The 19,281-nt window shown below is 40.8% G+C and overlaps 1 long non-coding RNA gene across 1 annotated transcript in view; it reads left to right on the top strand.

Moving 5' to 3' along the window:
- The first annotated feature begins 1,408 nt into the window (after nt 1-1,408).
- Nucleotides 1,409-19,281, top strand: part of LOC122558047 (uncharacterized) — a 148,044-nt gene continuing 130,171 nt past the window's right edge. The window contains exons 1-3 of the long non-coding RNA XR_015760021.1: nt 1,409-1,501; nt 15,014-15,088; nt 15,463-15,546. This is a non-coding gene — a long non-coding RNA (uncharacterized LOC122558047). The remainder of the gene's footprint in view (nt 1,502-15,013; nt 15,089-15,462; nt 15,547-19,281) is intronic.

Raw genomic sequence — 19,281 nt, 5'->3', positions numbered from 1 at the left:
CCTCTGTTAACACTTAAATGAAGACCTGTATCATTGCTATTTAAATATTTACATCAACAGAAAATACACGAGATAATAGATTAGTGGCAGAGAACTACAAAATAATGGATTTAGTAAGATCACAAATTCATTTTCATCAAATTTCCAAACAAGTTCATGCTCTCACACAATCATAGAGATGTACAGCAAGGAAGAGTGAGCCATTCAGCCAAATTTCAATTTATTCTGCTGTTGCAATAGAAGCTGCAATATTGACCAGCAGAGTCTGCATCGTGGCGAAAGTGGGTACTGCAGATGCTGGAGATTAGAGTCAATATTAGAGTGGTGCTGAAAAAGCACAGCAGGTCAGGCAGCCCTTCCTGATGAAGGGCTTTTGCCCAAAATGTCAACTTTCCTGTTTCTCGGATGCTGCCTTACCTGCTGTGCTTTTCCAGCCCCACTCTAATCTAGAGTCTGAATCATGGTTAGGTTCATAAATGTGCTTATGGAATTGTTCATCTTTCATGCTGCAGAGGATGGACTTCCCAATTTGCAGCAAGTTTTGTGAAGTAGGAGCCAGATCCCTTGCTGAACTTTTGCATTGAATGTGGACTTTGCTTCAGATTTTCCAATGCAGCAAGAGTTTTGTTTCTATGCCTGTTAACATTCTGGTTGCTGCAGCAGAATTCATGCATGATCTATACCTCCATTAAGATACACTTTAACTTCCTTAACATGTTCTCTGGCTGCAGAGTGTGTGTGTGAATTCAAGAGATGTTATGTCTTCATTAGCACCAATGTCCTTCTGGTCTTCATCAATGGCTAAGCAGGTTTGTACTTGTTGAGTATCTCAAAGGCACAAGGAGGTACATTCATGTTGATAGAGAAGTGAGGCATCATCTGCACCCTGTATGTTAGAGCAGATCATGAAGTCAGGAAGAAATGAGATTCAAGACAACATGAAGTTACTTTCATCTTCACTGAATTCAGACTTGCGATTTAATTGCTACAAGTCTTCCTTTTCCTGGCTCCACAAGAAAATGAAGAAAAGAAATGGCAATAATTTCCCTTTTAAAGTTAAAAATCACTCAAAACCAGGTTATAGTCCAACAGATTTAATTGGAAGCACTAGCTTTCGGAGTTCTGCTCCTTCATCAGATTGTAAGACACAGAATCTGTAAATCTGTATCTTACAATCGTGTACTCCACAACCACCTGATGAAGGAACTGCGCTCTGAAAGCTAGTGCTTCCAATTAAACCTGTTTGACTATAACCTGGTGTTGTATGATTTTTAACTTTGTACACCTCAGTCCAACACCAGCATCTCCAAATCATATTTCCCTTTAAGAGATTCTTTGGCACCGATCCAGTTCAGCATTGTGCTGGCCTGACAGGAAACTGGCTATTTGCTTCCTTCTCAGGCCTCCAAGTAAATATTGCAATGAGGTCTGATTTACATCACCAGGACTGATTCGCTGACAAGGACCCTGCCAGTTTTGAGCAATTGGGTTCCCTACTGAAGTGAGTAAGTTAAATTTTAACCTATCACATCCTGGCAACTTCAGGGCATGTCAGTCACTTTATGGATTTTAAGCTCCCACATTCAGCCAGGCAGCTAGAGTTAATTTGTGTTTATTTCAACATTAACTGTGCCTGTGTGCATTATGCTGTGGATTTTTATATGGTTTATTGCTATTTCTGTTTGGGTGGTGTTATTCATGTTATTCCTTTCCATTATGGTGACAAATCAGAACCAAAGTACAATCAAAATGTTTAACTTATAACTCCAAAATGTATTCTTTTAAATGTGAACAGCAACAGACAAGAAAACATACGCTTATTGTATGTAAGCATAGAATCTCACAGCTGTAGAATATCAGGAAAACAGCAAACAAAGAGAGCGAGAGAGATTGAAGAGGAAGAGATAACAGGAAAGCTGATTATCTTCCTCCCGTTCAGCAGAAAGCCATCTCTTGCAAATGTATTTGTGTGTTTTTTTTCCCTAATAGGAATATAAACAAAAAAAAGGTTTAAAACCAACTGCAGCCCTAGTCATTGTGTGCTTGTGAAGGAAAATGTGCCAGCAAACTTAAGTTTGTGTGTACTAGCCTTGGTTCAAGCTGTGTGTGTACTGTGAAGATCACAAACAAAGAGCCACCATCACCTTTGTATTGCAGGTAAAATTATTTACTTGCTCTGAATGTGAGAAGCCAGCTAAGTCAGTCAAAAGGAAACAAGACTTGCTCTAAGTACTGCCAACCAATCACCAACCAAAGGAAGCAGGACAAAAGGATTTCAGCAGACTTCTGTAAGCCACTGGAATTCTGGAATCAACTGTTCAATTATCAATGTTCCACGATGTACTCTTCATAAATTGTCCAAAGAGACTGATCCATATTTTGTTTAATTGTATCTGTTTTTTGAAGAAGTTAAAAAAAAAGACTGGAGGATAGAAAATGTTGTTCCCTTGTTCAAGAAGTGAAGTGGAGACAACCCTAGAAATTATAGACCTGTGAGCCTTACTTCGGTTGTGGGAAGTTAAAAATCACACAACACCAGGTTATAGTCCAACACGTTTACTTGGAAGCACTAGCTATCGGTGTGCCGCTCCTTCATCAGGTGGTTGTCTCTTCTTGGAGATCCTCTCCACTTTGAGCCAGCTGTTAGTGGTGTCGATGGTAGTCATGATTTGGTGATGCTGGTGTTGGACTGAGGTGTACAAAGTTGAAAAACACACAACACCAGATTATAGTCCAACAGGTTTATTTGGAAGCACTAGCTTCATCAGGACAACCGCTTGCTGAAGGAGCATCGCTCCGGAAGCTAAAGCTTCCAAATAACACCAGGTTATAGTCCAACAGGTTTGTGTGATTTTTGGTTATGGGAAAAGCATGGAAAGAGTTATAAGAGATAGGATTTATAATCATCTAGAGAGGAATACATTGATTAGGGATAGTCAGCATGGTTTTGTGAAGGCTAGGATGTGCCTTACAAATCTTATTGAGTTCTTTGAGAAGGTGATCAAACAGGTGCTTGAGGGGAAAGCAGTTGATGTGGTGCATATGAATTTCAGTAAGGCAATTGATAAGGTTCCCCACCGTAGGCTATTGCGGAGGCATGGGATTGAGGGTGATTTAGCTGTTTGTATCAGAAATTGACTACCTGAAAGAAGACAGAGGGTAGAGGGAAATATTCATCCTGGAGTTCAATTACTAGTGGGGTGCTGCAAGGATCTGTTTTGGGTCCAGTGTTATTTGTTATTTATATAAATGACCTGAATGAGGGCAAAGAAGGATTGGTTAGTAAATTTGCAGATGACACTAAGGTCGGTTGGGTTGTGGATAGTGACAAAGAATGTTGTAGATTACAGAGAGACATAGATAAGCTGCAGAGCTGGGCTGAGATGTGACAAATGGAGTTTAATGTGAAAAAGTGTGAGGTGATTCACTTTGAAAGGAGTAATAGGAATGCAGAGTACTGGGCTAATGGTAAGATTCTTGTTAGTGTAGATGAGCAAAGAGATTTCGGTGTCCAAGTACATGGTTAGGATAAACAGACAAGGTCTTTTTCCCTGGGGTGGGGGAGTCCAGAACTAGAGGGCATAGGTTTAAGGTGAGAGGGGAAATATTTAAATGGAACCTAAGGGGCAACTTTTTCACACAGAGGGTGGTACGTGTATAGAATGAGCTGCCAGTGGAAGTGGTAGATGCTGGTACAGCATTTAAACGGCATGTGGATGGGTATATCATTAGGAAGGGCTTAGATGGACATGGGCCAAGTGCTGGCAAATGGGACTAGATTAGGTTAGGGTAATTGGTCAGTATGGATGAGTTTGACTGAAGGGTCTGTTTCCCTGCTGTACATCTCTATGACTCTGTTTTTGTGCTCAATCCTTATTGTGTAAATCTGTGCATATGTGTTGTCCAAAACAGAAACATCAATAAGCTGGTGTGAGTTGAAAACAAACTAATTGTTTCGTCTTTAGATTTAAAAATAAAGATTCCTTTTCAAGGTGTTTAAATGTTGGCATATTCTTCAAAGTATTACCATGCATTCAGTTTAAATACAGTATTGCAGTGTGGTTCTACAAACATCTTGCATTGGAGTGAAACCAAATTTACAGTCTTTGAACCCGGCCCTTGGTAAAACCGTTAGGCTTATATATTTTGCTTCAACTACCCTGTTCTTTTAGATGCCAGTAAAGTTTTCAACCCATAAAAAAAGACACTGTGGTCTTTGTCAGTATATATTGGAGGTATTAACAAAATGGTATTGAAAGGCTGGGGGGAGGGAAAAAAAAATCAGCAAAATATTTCTACTAAAATGCTCCAGCTTCCTCTCAGGTGCAAGCAGATGCTGAGCAAGCTTTGTATTATTTTCACTCATGGCTACTTTTTTATGTAAATCGTTTTAAAAATATGGAATAGTGGATGCTGAATAAAGGCAGTATTGTGTTCTGTGGGTTTTCTTCAATGTGTTTGGCACTTGGCCCCAATAAAACAGCTGAATGAGCTGAGTTCCCTTTTTAGGAAGTCACCAGAGAGGTATCCCTTTCGTGGGCCACCCCCAAGCTGATTTGGCCAGGCATTTAGCTGTCTGTCACTGATGCCGCAAAATGGTTCAGTTAAAAGGGTATCCAGACTGGGTACGGCTGGCTCTCTGAGAATTGGACAAAGCACAAATTTCAATATTCTGCAAATTTATATCAGAAAGCAGTTATATACTTAGTGTCTGCATGGCAGCAATACAATCCTGCCCACTTTTCACTTTATTTTCTGTTTTGTTGTGGAATGAAACCATCTAAAGTTGGAAAATAGGCAGGCAGTATGATACACAGCATAGTTTCAATACTGAGATTTCCTTGGCTATTAAACAAAATTCCCCAACTTTTAAACCAATTCCAAACTAATTGTGAGATCCTGAAGTAAGAGTGGCAATGGGTCAGTATCTTTAATGTGCTTCCTGTTAACATTTTAGCAAGTTTTTGGTAGTAGAACAGTTGGCTGATCAACAGCTAGATACGTGACAGCCATAAATTAAGTATTTTCAAAAAATACCCATGTTACGTTCTGAATGCCAACTTCATATCACGATCAGCTTTTCCATTCACCTCACTTGCAATTACTCAGAATTACCAGGCTGAATCCCATAGCAATCATATGAGGGTTAATAACCAATCCGTTCAGTCAGGATAAAGCTCTGAACATATAGAATTATAGAAAATAAGAAAGAAAGAAAGCTTTTTATATTGCACCTTTCATGAATGCACGTCCTCCCATAGCACTTTACTACCAATGACTTGTCACAGTTCAGCACAAGCTCTAATCTCGTACTTTTACTTTATTGTTAGAAGGTGGTTTGGAGTACTTTCCTTTCTTTAAGCTTAGAAAGATGGAACAGAATGTGATAAGGTGGCCAGGATGTGTGCTCGACTACCTGAATATGTTTTTAACCTATATTTTATGCCGCTATCTCTCATTGATTGGTTTTATTCTGGTACCAAACTGGTGTCATTTATATTTCAAAGAAATTAAATATTTTGGATTGCCATATTGTGGGTCTGCCCACAGCACATGGGCTATAATGATGCAAGAACGCAGCTCACTACCACCTTCTCAAGGGTAACTAATATCGTGCCCAGTTAGTGATGCTCCAAAACAATGACAGGATTAAAATATAATATATACATATATCTCTCATTCTAACTGCAACATGGCTTAAACTTGTTGGTCAATTAAATTAAATGTCTAATTATTATTAGCTGTGAGGTGTTAGCTATAATCAGGGCAATAATATGAAGAAGCACTGTATTGAGCATATTTAAATAGTGAGTGCATTTTGATTTAACTTCTTTAAAACAATTATATAAGGAAGCATATAAAAACTCTTTTATTAGAACATAGTAATCTAAAATAATAACCAGGACCATCACTTTCCATCTAATTTTCTCACTGTAGATTAAATTTTGATGATCTTAAAGGTAAAGATAGCATCTGAAAACAGATTTGGAGATGCCGGTGTTGGAGTGGGATGTACAAAGTTAAAAATCATACAACACCAGGTTATAGTCCAACAGGTTTAATTGGAAGCACTAGCTTTCAGAGTGCTGCTCCTTCATCAGGTGGTTGATGATGAAGGAGCAGTGCTCCCAGTTAAACCTGTTGGACTATAATCTGGTGTTGTGTGATTTGTAACTCTGAAAACAGAAATTGCCTGGTATTTCAGTCAGCCTTTGGTGGACAGTGGTAGATTTTTAATTTTTAAAAAAATTAATTCACAGGTTGTAGGCATCACTGGCTAGGCCAGCATTTAATGCCCAGAAGGCAGTTAAGAATCAACTGTATTGCTGTGGGTCTGGAGTCACACATAGACAAGATAAGGTAAAGATGGCAGTTTTCTTCTCTAAAGGATATCAGTGAGTTCGACATTCTTTTTCCGCTGAGAATTAACAATGGTTTCATGGTCAACTTTAGCCTCTTAATTCCAGATTTTTAAATAAATTGAATTCAAATTTTACCATCTGCCTTGGCAGGACTCAATCCCGTGTCCCAGAACATTTCTTGGGTCTCTAGGTTAATAGTTCTTTTCAGTGCGAATACCACAAAGCCATTGATTCCCTCAGTAAGTTCTTGTGAGGCCCTCAGTGTGAATTTCAGATCTCCTGCCAGTCTTTATGCAGTTTCTTTCAGCTTTCCAGTTTCAGACTGAAACTATCAAGAGACTATTTACTGGCTCAGCATTGTTGTATGTTGGCCTCTAATTCCATTAGCCGAAAGTGTGATACAACCAGTAATGTTAAATAGCTGAAATTTACTTGAAATTGAAGAAGTATCAAATTTGGGGAATTATTTGGAGGGTTTCACCTGTGAGCTCTAACGGGTGCTGTTCTCTGCAGCTTGTCTCATTAACTATGTACCATGCCACTATAGTTCCCAACTACTTTGCTGTATGGCACTGTGTTATCTTGTGGTGGGAGTATATGGACTACTGTCACATTTTTAAATCACAGCTGTGCACCAGGTCAAGTACTGTCATTCTAGAGTTTCCCTTCACAGTTCCTGTGTGAGATGAATTGCTCTGGAGATGACGAGAAAGGGAAGTTAGCTCCCTGTTTCACCAACAAGACCCTGTAAGTCCTGGTGAATAGGGTGATGCAAAGGAGGGCCATTCTCTTCCTTCAAGTCTACCAGAGGACAGCATAGCATTAAATCTTACCAATCCAAAGTGGGCACCTGGGTCAGTGCAGTGCAATGGTCTGGAGAAATGGTCAGCAATGTTGAAGAGGGTTAAAGAATTTATGCATTCCAGAGTGTTAGTGCCATCATCTTCATTCTGAATGTCGCACTCACTTGATTTCTGCTACAGCACTCATGTCCCATCAAGTCTCATGGTTTACCAGTGTCACTACTGGACACAACATCTTCCATCATTTAATCTCACTCACCACACTGTATCCATCACCCCACACACACACACACATGTACACACCCCCTATATACATCTCTACACACAAACACAGACACACCTACACACACACACATACTGCACACCCCGCACATATGTTACAGAAACACAACCCTATATACACACTTGGACACACATCCCACACAGAGCCTACACACAACACATGCTACACAAGCATACCCTACACACACACACTCACGCACATGCACCTCCTATACAAATAAATCCCTGCACACATACAACCTACATGCGCGCGCACACATACACACACTCATACATCCACACTCACAAGTACACACCTCTACTCATACACACACAAGTTACTATACCTGCTTCTAGTTGCCTGCTTACTCACTTAGGACACCTCATTATCTTTCTCTAACCCGCACAGGCAGTGACAGCTGTTCCATCCACTTTCATCTCACTCAATTCCCTCCGCCTTTTCTCTCATTCCAAGAGAAAATGGTCTGCATACGATGGAGAGAACCAAGATGCTCAACATGCTTCTCCTTACCCACTAAGAGCATAGAGTCATGGAGATGTACATGTAGCATGGAAACAGACCCTTCGGTCCAACCTGTCTATGCCGACCAGATATCCCAACCCAATCTAGTCCCACCTGCCAGCACCCGGCCCATATCCCTCCAAACCCTTCCTATTCATATACCCATCCAAATGCCTCCACCACATCCTCTGGCAGCTCATTTCATATACATACCACCCTCTGTGTGAAAAAGTTGCCCCTTAGGTCTCTTTTATATCTTTCTGCTCTCACCCTAAACCTATGCCCTCTAGTTCTGGACTCCCCGACCCCAGGAAAAGGCTTTGTCTACTTATCCTATCCATGCTCCTCATAATTTTGTCAACCTCTCTAAGGTCACCCCTTAGCCTCCGACGGTCCAGGGAAAACAGCCCCAGCCTGTTCAGCCTCTCCCTGTAGCTCAAATCCTCCAACCCTGGTAACATCCTTGTAAATCTTTTCTGAACCCTTTCAAATTTCACAACATCTTTTCAATAGGAGGACAGAGACAGCTTAGGTGGTGATTTCGAGACCTCCTTGCGCAGGCAAACATATAAGGTTCATTGTCCATTGCTGTCACTGAGAATGTATTCTTAACACGCCTGAATATCTACCCCTGTTTTGTAACTTCTGTAGGTACTAGTGTCGGCTGCAAAGACTCTGTCCTCAAGACAGTAACCTCACATGACATCTTCTCCTCCTCCACCTCGAAGGATTTTCCTCCATTCTCCACCAGCTCAAATCTGACACCTTAATTAGATTGGTCATTTTGGTCTGCATATCATTGTTATATTTCTGTAGCTGGTCAAGCAAGAAATTCCCAGGATGCTGGTATTTAGGGGACTGTTTGAGACCATGCATCTGCTCAGTCCCTGGTAGGAATGGGCCCCATAATGTCAACAATTAATAACATCAAACTGGCAGATACAGGAGCAGGCAGGTTTATTAGAGTCATTGGGCTAGAAGACCAAAGGTTGGAGGATATCATCAATGATATTTGTACCATGCTGCCTCAGGTGTGCAAGTGACTGACTGTCTCAATGGACAAGTCGGCAACTTTCATGGAAAGCTATGTCCAGCCCATTCAGTGCCTGACAGATATGCACACAGGCTTGGACTCCATCACTCTAGCCATTGGTGATCAACACCAATGAGAAGCAATAGTGCGACAAGAGACCTTGACCTCATTCCAGGTGCCTCATCCTCACAACGAGACAGGGCTAGTGCCTGTAGGCATCCAGTCAGAGGTGGACCCACATACAGACCAGCCAGGAGTTTACTGTAGGGACACTGCAGAGTTGGCCAGGCCCTCCATCTCCAACCTTTTCAACTCTATTTCAGTTCAAGCCAAGGGGGGAGAACCTGCATCTGGGCAGACGCACTCAGCATGCCAGGGCCCTCCAACCATTAATGCTCCTGGGGTGCACACCCTGAGGTCCAAAGCCAACAGCTTCCTTCTCTCAACAGTAGATTTGGACAGCAGTTAGACATGGAGGGAGGGAAAGGAAGAAAATAATCTGATGGTAGCAGATAGGTGGCACATTGAGCGTTTGTTTTAAATACGCATGTGTAAATTTCTGTTTGCTTTTCTTCATCACCTGTGTGAGAGAAAGTCATTTTAACTGCAGCTACAAGAATGAAGGTCAAGAGAGTAACCATCTTTAGCATCACACAATGTTCTAACTTTGTCTGAACAACAGCTGTCCTTTCCAATACACTACTGTGAGCATGACATTTTGTAAGGATTCAACAAGGGAGTATCGAATGTGGTATTGATACCGACCTGACAGGATGCCACTTGGTCCTCGGACTCTCTGCTCCAAACAACAAGAGGGTACAACAGGGCGATGGGATGGGGATCAGTGAGAGCTGCAGTATTGTTCTGAGTAAGGAAACGAGGGCATTCTTCAGATAGAACAGCACCTTCAGCACTATCAGCCGAAGCCATACAAGCAGAACCTCTCTGTGACCATCATTCAATGAATTGAGTTGCGTGAATTGACCTTTCAGTGACTGTAAATGTTTTAAAGCTGCTGGAGCCAGCATCCCTGGTATAACCTTAACAGCAAGTGCAGCTTAACAGTTTGATAATTCAATACAGTTCCTTCTGTTGAATAAGATTTGATTAGATTAGATTACTTAGTGTGGAAACAGGCCCTTTGGCCCAACAAGTCCACACCAATCTGCCGAAGCGCAACCCACCGAAACCCATTCCCCTACAATTACCCCTTCACCTAAACTACGGGTAATTTAGCGTGGCCAATTCACCTAACCTGCACGTTTTTTGATTGTGTGAGGAAACCGGTGCACCCGGAGGAAACCGGTGCACCCGCAGGAAACCCACGAAGACACAGGGAGAATGTGCAAACTCCACACAGAGAGTCACCTGAATTATAGTTACAAATGATCTTTGCGCAGCTCCATGAATGACTAACTGAAAATCCCTGGAATGGTTGAAGTGGCACTGCTGACTATGTCTAAGCCTCTGGAATGATATTTGAATATGTCCTGGACTTAGTGAACTGATTCCCTCTGACTGAAGGTATCTCCTTTGATCTGATTCGGGACTACTCCCAATAGACTGTGACATGGCCATTTGATTGTGTCTTTGCCGCACAAGCTAATGGTACATGGTATAGGCGTAACATTGATGTAGAATGCTGCCACACAGCAACACGTCTACTCCTTGACTGATCACTCTTAACAGCTATGTCAAGCTGCCGGGCTTTGTATATGCACTAAACAGCAAGGCAAGACAGAAGTACTGTGAGCCTTTAAATTCTGATACAAAAACACAAAGGCAAGGCAGAGAATGCTCTGAGCATCCAAGTAGCCATGATGTGAGTGAGTGATAAGAGATCAAGCAATGCTTGCTGCAAAGTGTCCTGCCAGCAGTGTTGTAATGAAAGATACCGACGTGCAGCATTGAAATGGAGAAGTGTATTGTAGGCATATTAAAGATACGCCATGAAATGTGGAGGTAAGCAGGAGGCTAGAAGAACACACCAAACCAGGCAGCATCAGGAGGTAGAGATGTGAACGTTTTAGGTGTAACCCTTCTTGAGGGTCCTAAAGAAGGATTACACCTGAAACGTTGACTTCTCCAACTCCTGATGCTGCCTGGCTTGCTGTACTCTCCCAGCCTCCTGCTTGTCTACCTCAGATTCCAGCATCTGTAGTTTTTTTGTCTCCAATGAAATGTGGAGAGGCTGGTATGTGTCTGATACCACCTCATGTGGATGGAGGTTATGGGTAGTCAATGCCTGTGGAGCATAACCTGAGATGGAGACAAGTGTACAAATGTACACAAATTAACCTCGGCTCACTAGTGAGACTCCTGCCTTGCCATTCAAAACCTGGTTGCAGAACTTGGCATTTCTCGTGACCTTGAGAATCTTATTTTTTTCAGATCTTGCAAAATTTTCCCAATTGACATGCCATCACACTCATTATTTGGGAGCAGAAAAGATTCCATCCTAAAGGGTTTCTGACCTGATTATTTTTTAAAAGAGTACTTCCTGCCAGTTCCAAAATACTTATCGACATTATTTTGAAATAGCTGAAATGCAAAAAAAATTCAACAAAATCTAACATTCTGTTTTGCTTTCAGATGCTGTAAAGTAATGGGCTTACCATTTAAAATAAAACTTATTTTATGCTCTTTTTTTTTAGATCAGATTACTTACAGTGTGGAAACAGGCCCTTCGGCCCAACAAGTCCACACCGACCCGCCGAAGCGCAACCCACCCAGACCCATTCCCCTACATTTACCCCTGCATTCTCTGTTTCAGATCATTTTGCAACTGGTCTGTAATGGTAAAATGTCATCATTTTTGTTAAAGACGTTTGACCTATAATCTGTCACCTCGGAGCTCCATCCATTGGTGATTGGGCCCAGTAGTATTGGTGTTCCAAATGATCTTCTCCATCTAACTCTATCAGCTTAAACTTCCATTCCTTTGCTACTTATGCTATTTGTGCTATTCACCTCAATTATCCCTTATGGTAACACATTTCATGTTCTATCCACGCTTTAAGTAAAGATGTTTCTTTTGAATTCCTTATGGATTTATTAGTGATTATTTTATGACAGAAATATGGAGAAAGTGAGGATCGCAAATACTCGAGAGTCAGAGTCAAAACGTGTGGAGCTGAAAAAGCACAGCAGGACAGCTGGCATCCGAGGAGCAGGAGAGTCGATGTTTCGGGCATGAGCCTTTCATCAGAACATTTCTGATGCAGGGCTTATGCCCGAAACATCGATTCTCTTGTTCTTCGGATGTTGCCTGACCTGCTCTGCTTTTCCAGTGCCACACTTTTTTGACTTATAACAGGATTATGTCTAAGAATTGGGGAGGTTTATGCTGAGGCTAAACCACTCTATATGGATTTCAGATTTTATTATCAATTACCCAATGGCCCTATTATTTAGGGTAAGAAGGTGGAAGAGAGATGTACAATCTCTCATGGAAAATCTATGCAGAAGTTGGGAAGGGGTTCAAATTTGGGAAACTTTTGGCTGGTTAGCCTAACCTCAGTCAGTAAGATTTTAGCATCCATTATTAAGGATGAGACTGAGGAATACTTGGAAATGCATTGTAAGATAGGGCTGAGTCAGCATGGCTCTGCCAAGTGGAGACCATGCCTAACCAATCTGTTAGAGCTTGTTGAGGAAGTACAGGCAAATTAGATGAAAGAGAGCCAGTGGACATGATCTATTTGGATTTTCAAAAAGACCTTTGACAATGTGCCACACAGGAGAATGCTAAATAAGACAAGAGCCCATGATGCTATGGGCAAGATACTGGCAAGCATAGAAGATTAGCTAACTGGCAGAAGGCAGAGGGTAGGGACAAAGGTATCTTTTCAGAATGGCACTGGTGACGAATGGAGTTCCATAGGGGTCAGTATTGGAACCACAACTCTTCACATTATACACTAATGATCTGGTTGAAGAAACTGAGGGCATTGTTGCTAAGTTTGCAGGTGACACAAAGATAGATGGAGGGACAGATTGTGTTGAGGAAGTAGGGAGGCTGCAGGAGGAACTGGACACGTTAGGAAAATGGGCAAAAAAAAAGAGAGATGGAACACAATGAGCGAAAGTGTGAGGTTACACACATTAGTAAGAAGGATAGAGGTATAGGTTATTTTCTAAATGAGAAAAGGCTTTGGAAATCTGAAGCACAAAGAAATTTAGGAGTCCTAGTTCAAGATTCACTTAAGGTTAACATGCAGGTTCAGTTGGCAGTTAGGATGGCAAATGCAATGTTACCATTTATTTTGAGAGGACTGGAATATAAGAGCGGTAATGTAATGGTGAGGCTGTATAAGGCTCTGGTCAGACCACACTTGGAAAATTGTCAGCAATTTTGAACCCCATATCTAAGAAAGGATGTACTGACATTGGAAAGAATCTAGAGGAGATTTACAAGAATAATCCCGGGGATGAAGAGCTTGTCATTTAAGGAATGATTAAGGACTTTGGGTCTGTTGTCAATGGAGTTCAGAAGGATGGGGGGGCGCAGAGGGGAGGGACGGAGGGGAGGGGGGTGATCCAGTTGAAACTCATAGAATACTGAGAGCCCTTGAAAGTGGTGGTGTGGAGAAAACATTTCCACTAGTAGGAGAGACTAAGACCTGAGGGCACAGCCTCACAGTGAAGGGATGACCCTTTAGAACTGAGATGAGGAATTTCTTCAGCTAGCGGTGGTGAATCTGTAGAACTCATTGTCACAGAAGGCTGTAGCGGCTAAGTCATTAAATGTCTTTGAGACAGAGACAGATAAGTACTTGAGTAGTAAGGGGATCAAAGGTGACGGGGAGAAGTCTGGAGAATGGGTACGAGAAACACAGCAGCCGTGATTGAAAGGTGGAGCAGACTTGATGGGCTGAACCTGCTTGTTCTGCTCCTCTATCTTATGGTCGAAGTTAGAACCAGGCCAGATAGACTTGAGGTGGGGTTGGGGTGACTTAGGTATATCAGTTAGGCTGATAGACTGGTGAAGGGGGGCTGAAGTGCTGTTTGGAAGATCTTGTTTAGCTTGACAGCAAGATCACAAGAAATGGGAAGCAGATTAACAATGCGATGGTGGGGGAGGGGGAAGCAGCATTGCGGGAAAGCAGGTAAATAGCTGATGGATTCATTAATTCTTGCCTCACGTCAGCTGCTAGGTTTCTCAGGACTTGGAAAATATGACCCACATGGATTACATTTGAAACACAGTTAACATTTGAGCAAAGCAGCCCCAAAATCACATCTAAGTCAGGGGGCAGCCTCTGAAGAGCTGGTTAGCTGCTTGACCCCAGCCAAACTCTCTTAAAACCAGAAGCGTTGGGAAGGATGTTTTAACCACCAGCAACAGCACCACCCTCCCACCCTTCCTATTCTGCATGTGGCCTCCCATTCCACCCCTTTGCCCTTGTTTGTTGTCATTGGGAAGGGGAAATGTGGGTTAAAGAGGCAAGTTAAATCTTCCCTCTATTCTTCAATAAACCAGCCTTGCTGAGCACTAATTCTTTGTTGCCCACACAGACAGTTTACCTTGGCACTGATGGCTGCTGCCAGTGCAAAAATAGGTTCTAAATTTCTCAAACTTCCACATAAAGTTGAAATGAGTAGATATTATAAATAATAACTGGGAGTGATTTCAAGACTGTAATATTTTCTCAGGGTTTGAATGATGGTTTTAAACCTCCCAAGCTACAATGTTGCATTATATTATGTCTACTTTCCATTTCTCTGCATTTACACTTTCTTCCATTGTGTTTTCCCATTACCGTGCATTACAGTAAAAATACACTTCTGATTTCAAGCCAGTCTCTTAACATTCTCTACAATATATACTCGGTTATGGTTAGTTTTACAACTGAAATTTGCATTTTATTTTTCACTTTGTGCATTGACAAAAATATTACATTGATAATTCAAGGGAGTGAAGAAAGGAAATGTAACTTTCATTAAATTTGTATAGGAGTGCTTTACTGTAAAGCTTAATGTATCAGTATGCAAGTGTTATAATCAGTTCTTTGAACCTGACACACACTAGGTAAAGCAAGATTTAATTACAGGAGATATCAGCATCTGCACAACAGTATCCATTTTAGCCAAAAGCAAGTGCAAGGTAATGCATGTTTCTAATAATTATTTTTAAAATAAAGTAAGATTTATTTCCTGCTGTTTGTCAATGGAATGTAAAGTTTAAATTACAAATATGAAAACACTTTAATTCCAAAAGTACATTTGCAAACGTATAACTTATTTAAAATACAAATAAAAATGTTGTAAAGATTAACATTTCTGTGTTTAAGCCTGTATTAAACTGAGAAAAGAACAAAAATTGTTTACTTACAACTATAATCAGGAGCATGGTCCTTTCCTATTTAAATGTAGCTGTGTCTTTTAACTGATATACCTATGTGCTTATGTTTTCTCCATTTGCTGAGTTACAAATGTGAGCATCTGTCTGATATATCCAATTTCTTTTCAAATTTGTAGAGCCATAATGCCTTTGTTCTCAACATGTTTGCAAGTAATTGCAATATTTTTTGAGATGCTTATAAACAGGCCAAAATTACTGAGGTAAGTACTCATTTTGTTTTTTAAATGAAACATCATTTTGTGATCCAGACTGTATTGCTAAGCTTTATCCACAAGAGGGTGAATGGCCTCTATGCATTAAGCCTGCACAAAAATATTATACTCTAAATTACATCTGTCTTCTGTATTAAATTATTTGACCTTGAAATTGTGCAGTATTAGCATTTGAATGCTTAACCTGTTTGTATAAAATGCTTTGTCCTCTATTTTAATGGAGCTGTTATCCCACTTAAATAACTGGATTGACATCTCCACAAAAATCATAAGCAAAGCAATTAAACTTTTCATATTCTAATATGATTAGTATAGCTTCAGGTCTTGTACTAAGCATGTTATTTTGTTTCATATTTACCTTTTGTAGTGCTTTTAGCACATTCTTGAATTATATTTTGAATTTAGAACTGAAAGATTTCTTCAGGCATTGTCAAGTTCAAATCCTTGGGACACAGACATTGTGGTTGCGGATAATTATCTCTGAAACATGCCTTTGCATGGTTACCCTCTATAATGCCGCCAAGCAAGACAAGTACAAGGTTTAGTTAGCATGTTATAATTGGTTACAATGCTCTTAAGCTATTGAGGAAGAAAAACACTAACTGGAGTTCAGAGGTGCTCATTCTATTGTGTGTTTGTGATGTAAGGATAAAGACAAGTTCAACTGTAATATTCCTCAAAGTTCAAACCGCCATTTGACACTCACCATCTTATGTCTACGTGATGAATGGGTGTTTGGTGAGCAGAAAAGTTAAGCCAGTACCTTGGGAACCCAAGCCCCTAACATCAGACATTGGCCTAACAGAGAAGAAGAGAAAGGTACAGAATAAAGAAAAAGGAGTCCAGCATTTTCTGTAAGAAACATTTGAGAGATTTTGATTAAGTCTGTGGCTGTAATGGTGAGGAGGAGTATCAAGAAGACTGGTGGGAATCTTTTAGCAGAAAAGGTGGTTGTATAATCTTATGGGAGTGATGGAGAGAGAAAAGAAACATTGGGTGGAATTTTCTGAGTTCAGTGGATGTCTTACGCCTTGTGGCAGGTTGTGGGGAGCCATGAGAGTTTGAAGCAAGGGTATGGGAAAAACTCTCAGAGATCATCTCAATTGTTCATCCCTTTGATTATGCACAAAGTAGTGCAGAACTAGGGTTCCTCAATCCCTATCTCACAGCTTCATGCATCTTGCTCAGTTTAACCAATCATGCAGGTTGCATGTCGGCTTACCTGCCTGAAGCTGTGAGAATTGCATCTGAGATGGGAAGACACACTAAAGCATCAAGTATTGATCCTGAGGATAACTAACCTCATTTTAAGCTTCTACTTCAACTCCTGTAGGCCGAGCAGATTCTGCCCATGGTGTGGAGACAGCGTAGATATCAACACAGATTTAAAGGGAAATTAGAACTTTGAAATTTTCAACTGGTCTGAACAGTTTAATGCCAATGGTGTGCATTCAGATCAAAGCTCATCAAACATTCCCCTCCTCTGGCTGATTAATAGAGCATTTTGTCTTTGCATCTGTTTGTCATCTGACAAAAATACATTCAAAAATCATATGAGGGTGCAAGCAGAGATTGCATAGGATTCCATAAAGATATCTATTTATAGTATCAAGTATAATGTTCCTTCTGAGCTTTCACAGCTTTACCCTCTTAAATTCCTTTGATAATAAGGACAAAAGGGGAACTGTTTGCCAATGATTGCACATTGTTCAGCACCATTCTTGACTCCTAAGATACTGAACCAGTCCATGTTCAAATGCAGCAAGACCTGGGAAATATCCAGACTTGGGCTTAAAAGTAATATTCACGTCATTCAAATGCCAGACAATGACTATCTGCAATAAGAGACAATCTAATCATCATCTCTTGATTTTCAATGGTGTTATCATCTATGAATTCCAGACTATCAACCTCATGGGAGTTATCATTGACAAAAAACTGAACTGGACTTGCCATGTAAATACAATGGCTACAAGTGCAAATCAATCCTGCGTAACTCCTGTTGACTCCCCAAAGTCTGTCCACCATCTACAAATACATGTTAGGAGTGTGATGGAATAATTCCCATTTGCTTAGATAAGTCTAGCTCCAAGTTAGACGTCACCCAGGACAAATCTTGATTGGCACCACATCCACAAATATTGAGTCACTCCATCACCAACACTCAGTAGCATTCGTGCATACCACCTACAGGATGCATAGCAGAAATTCACCAAGACTCCTAAGATAGAACCTTCCTAACCTAAGAGGACAAGGGTGGCAGATATATGGGAATGTCACCTCTCCAAGGGTTAAGTTCCCCTCCAAGCCACTCACCATCCTGACTTGGAAATTGTTGACTTGTTCAACCTTAAACAAGTTAGATAACTCCTAGAAAGTTATGAATGAATTTGCACAGGTGTCACACAATACCAATGCGGTCAAATCAATATGAACTCAGGCTGGTACCAAAGAAAAACAGTCCCAACTTTGTTAGGAATGAAGTTACAATAACCTTTATTACTAAACATACTATGTCTAATCCTATTTGGTCCCTTGAGTTTACAATGCTTCCTGAGCCTGTTGTAGACTAACATAGTCACTCTCTCTCTGGCTTTGCCTTTGGGTCTATGAAGTTGCTTTCTTCCTCTCTCTCTTTGGATGGTCAGCTGGTCTGTGCTGTTGCCATGCTGGTCTTCTCAGAAGGCCTCAGATTATTCTAGAGCGGTTCCAAGAGCGAGGTTTGCAGATACACCCTGTTTTTATATCTTTTTAGGTGGTTTTCTGGAACTTTCTATAGTTCTGACCAATCAGGGAGATATTATTTAATAGTTTGAAACAAAGTCAATCATTTGGGTGGAATGCTACTGTTATTTTCTTTGTGTAGTGGGACCCAGTGCCCTTCGGTCTGGGCTGGTTGGTGGATATGTTATTGGGGTAAGTCTGCCCAGGATAATTGTTAACCTTTTACATTATACTAGTGTCATTAGCATCTGGCTGATGTGTTTGCATTGTGTCTGGTGTGTGGTTTTTGTTTATGTCAGCATTTTACTTGGCCAATGTAACCAGCATCCCTTGCTGTTTAGCCAAGTTAACAATCTCTGTGTCTTAACTGCCAGGAGGCTGCTACAAAATGTATCGCCATTCCTTCACTATTGCTGGATCCCGATCCTGGAATTCCCCCTCCTATGGCATTGTGGGTCTACCTGCAGCACATGGACTGCAGCAGTTCAAGAAGGCAGCTCACCACCACCTTCTCAAGGGCAACTAGTTACAGGCAATTCCTGCTGGCCCAGCCATGAGTGAATACAAAAGAAATGCTTATCTATTTATTCAGTAATCTAAATATGTCAGCAAGACTAAAGTTTTAATAATCTGTAATTATCCACACTGTTTCTTCTGTCCTGGAAAACAGTCTGCCAGTGGCCTTTCATTGAATAAAACCACTAAACCTTTTTAATATGAGTTACATTTGTAGAATTGTGATAAATGGAAGTAACAACAGCACTATTGATCCAGAATCAATTTTTCCTTTTCAAAAGCAGCTGTATGAAACATTGTCTTGCAGGAGATCATGTGCTGATTTCGATTTTTTTGACGGAGAGCACATGTTGTAAAACAAGTAGTGTGTCATACAATGCCTCCCAGTATAAGCCAAATAAAACATGTCTATCATGCATTGACATTTGGTCACTGAAGGAAAGTTGTTTGTAGTTACAATATTGAGAGTCTAAAAATATTATT

Source organism: Chiloscyllium plagiosum, unplaced genomic scaffold (genome assembly GCF_037043375.1).
Source record: "Chiloscyllium plagiosum isolate Xiang-an unplaced genomic scaffold, Cpla_swu_hap1 HiC_scaffold_18, whole genome shotgun sequence".
NCBI classification, from domain to species: Eukaryota; Metazoa; Chordata; class Chondrichthyes; order Orectolobiformes; family Hemiscylliidae; genus Chiloscyllium; species Chiloscyllium plagiosum.
Note: the sequence above shows the minus strand (reverse complement) of the source record. Positions and strands in the feature narration are given on the sequence as shown.